We start from the raw sequence: 3,320 nt of genomic DNA, 5'->3' as shown, positions 1-3,320 counted from the left end.
CAAGAGTTTTCTTGTTAAATACTCTACAGCTTTACTGTAGAAACGAGTTTATCCACAAATATTCCAGGTAATGGCTTATTTAATTTTCCACCATATGACTATAACGCAATGATTTAATTATGAATAAACCTTAAGCTGAGATTTTACATAATTAACAATGTCTTGATAAACAATTTCATTCATTTTAAAAACCAATGAGATAAGAAATCTCATGTTTTAAAAATAACCATATTTATATAAAAAATTGATGCCTATATTTATAAGTATGATGCAATTAAATTTCAGGAAGAGGTTGGTGATTATTTTAAGCCACCACTCAAACTAAAACAAAGTGCTAAAGATTTCCTGTTTGGCACTAACAGTACAAAGTCCCAGTTACAACTGTTTTCTCTGAGTTTTTATAATACTGCCTGTAGTAAATTTCCAGATGCAAGATTTGCCCTATAGAAATAAAACAATGCCGAATTGTTATGGAGACCGTATATACATTAAACCAGGTCAAATTCATTGACACTAAAATCAAATGAAAACTGAAGCTTGTTGTTAATATTAAAGCCAAAAAAAGGTGTAATACCTCAATGTAGCAGAGATTTGCAACAAACTTTTCAAATCACTTGAATTATCTGATTCCCAAGACACGTTAGTACATTATACATTAGGATACTAAAAGTAGATAATACATTATAATTCTGCTGAAATATCCTGTTAGTAAAGTAAGGAAAAAACACCAATCAACATGTATTTCTTAAAAGAGCAACACTGAAAGAATTGCAGATGGTGTCCTAATAACTATTGGAACTAGTTCATCCTATTATGAATGGCTACCAATTTCCCGTTGCATAAAGAATGAATGCTGCCTGTTAGAAAAATCAAATTTAAAATATGCAAAAGTACAAAGACCTTACTTAGAGGCCAACAATACTGCAAGACCACAATAAGAAGCAACAAAAACTACAGACCTTTAATAAGTCACAATAAATGTAACTTCACTTCGCTCATAGAACCTCTGAGTTCTTACTGAAAGCCAATTTTACACAGAATTTTAACAAACTTGAATATTTATTTTTGAAGCCCACAACTGATGATAGTCTGAAATCAATTTATAGATGAAAAAACTGAGATTGAGAAAGATGGTTGAGCCAGAAACAAACCAAAATTTTCTAACCTAGGAAGTGTGCAAACTTGTACACTCCTGACAGCAGGGGAAGGCAACCCTGCCAACAGCTTGCAACAACAAAACAAAACAAAACAAAACACAACACCATAAAAAGCAAACATAATTTTTTTAAAAAGGCACAGAATCCTGCTATAAGACAAGACCCATTAGGATCCCAGGGCACCAATATTCCTGAATCATAAAACATTAAACAATGTAAAGTGAATTCTAAGACTGATGTAATTTGTTATAAAAATAATCCCATCTCAAATGGTCAAAATAAAAGGGGGATGCTAAAACGGGTAAATTTTCGGGTACATAGCAAATTATCAGTGAGAAAAGCGAGTATTCTAGATATTTGTGCTTTTCTGGATTTTATGACACAGTTTCAAAAATGTTCACAAACTCCCCTCCCCATCATCCTTCCGAACCTGTAAATTACTGTCCATTCTTTGCCAAAGAGGGACACATATAGACACACACGTATTTTCCCCCAATCTGGTTTTAGCCACTGAAAGTTGACGTACCTCAAATTTCCAAACCATTTAATTGTTCCTTGGACGTACTTGCTCTCACTACTGCAAAAACTTGATCCTGCACAGAAAGTACTGTTGTGAGATATTAAAATCAATGCACAAAATGATGCTTTTATAACATTTCTAAAACGACTAGAAATTCTTCATTTCCGCAGACCTCGACTTAGCTCGTTAAGGCTAAAGATGAGCCAAATTCGCACAATTACCCCCAAGGCATATGAAGCTCCGAAGACATCACCTTCCTCCTAAAAGGCCTGCGCTGCTCAAAGCTCCTCGGGAACGTGAGAGAACTTGGAGACAGCTCTGGGACGAGGGAAAACAGCCTGGATCTGAGTTTTAGGAGAATGCTTAACTAAGTGGCCTGTGCCACTCACCTATGCACAGAAGACGCTGTCTGAGAGGAAAAGGTCGCAGTAGAAGGAAAGCCTGTCTTTAATCTTAACTGGTGATTCAGGCTCCTCGCCCGCCACTCTCCAACCCTAACCTGTCAGAACGTCAGGTTACGCCTCCCCCTTTCCCACCAATCCTCCCACCTACACCACTTTAGTGCTTTGTCTTACAATTTTGAAGCATCAAAAATCACACTGGCTCTCTAGAGTTCAGGCCGCCGTCGCTGCCGCCATATTACAGCTTGTGCGGCAAAATGCGTCAGGGAGGGAGGCGTGCGCCCGAATCGAGAGGGCGGGGGCTGGCAGGGGGAGGGACGTTTCCCAGGCCTGGGAGGCACGGCTGGAAGCCTTCTTCAGCTGCAATAGCTGCAAAGTCAGCGCCACGGTCCTTGGGGGTCCCTTCTGGAACCAGGTAGCCAGATACCGTGAGGGGAAGACGGTTAACTCGGCAGGGCCTATCGTGCCGGCTCCGCCCCTCTTCTTGGGCCCTTCCCGCTCTCCTATCCCGGGTCGGCTGCGAAGGACGCCACCGAAACAACACGGGCTTCACGCCACCTACCTGCACCAGTACAGTCTCCTCTTCCCAGGGTCCCGTCCTTTAAAGCGCTTCAAATCTACCGCCGCCAAAAAAGGCGCTAAAGCCCACTAACCGCCTCCCTCCCCCACAACCCAGTCCCAGCGTGGAGGGAAAGCGTCGCTCCGGAAGTGCGTCACAGGTTGGTTGACCGTACCTCCTGGTGTTCCCTTGATTGCGTGACCTCGGCCCACTATGGAGTTCTAGGGTTTTGGTGCCTGTTAAATACCTAGTGTATAGGTAGCTAAAGGCTTTATGTGTGAGTTGACTGGGAACGTTTGTAACCCTCAGGATGCAATGTCGTTTGTGAAATGAAGTGCTTCATTGGGTAAACATTTATTGATAGTCTGCCAGAGTATTGGGAAGGAAGCCCTACTTTCAAGGAGCTTCTTAGTTCTGTTTTCTCTTAACGCTGTGACATGATTTTTTAAAAACAGAAATAAACAAAGAGCTATTGAGAAAATAATGAAATTACAAAGGTAATTGATGTTCGTTTTTTATATTCTCACAGTAACTCATGATGTAGGTTATCGTTGTTTCACAGATAAAGAAATTGAGGCTCAGAAGAGGGTAAGTGCCTCCCTCCCAAACACAGTTTCTAAATAGCAAGGCAAGTCTATGACTCCAAATCCAGCGCTCTCTAGGGAAAAATAGGACATATATTG

General features: G+C 40.8%; 1 protein-coding gene across 1 annotated transcript in view; it reads left to right on the top strand.

Annotated features, from left to right (window-relative positions):
* The first annotated feature begins 2,640 nt into the window (after positions 1 to 2,640).
* The window catches only part of FASTKD1 (FAST kinase domains 1), a 54,053-nt gene continuing 53,373 nt past the window's right edge, over positions 2,641 to 3,320 (top strand). Inside the window, exon 1 of the mRNA XM_019633300.1 lies at positions 2,641 to 2,797. The gene's annotated coding sequence lies outside the window, so the exon portion shown is untranslated. The remainder of the gene's footprint in view (positions 2,798 to 3,320) is intronic.

This window comes from Hipposideros armiger, unplaced genomic scaffold, assembly GCF_001890085.2.
Source record: "Hipposideros armiger isolate ML-2016 unplaced genomic scaffold, ASM189008v1 scaffold_1283, whole genome shotgun sequence".
In the NCBI taxonomy this organism is placed as follows: domain Eukaryota; kingdom Metazoa; phylum Chordata; class Mammalia; order Chiroptera; family Hipposideridae; genus Hipposideros; species Hipposideros armiger.
This window is presented reverse-complemented; position numbering and strand designations above follow the sequence as displayed.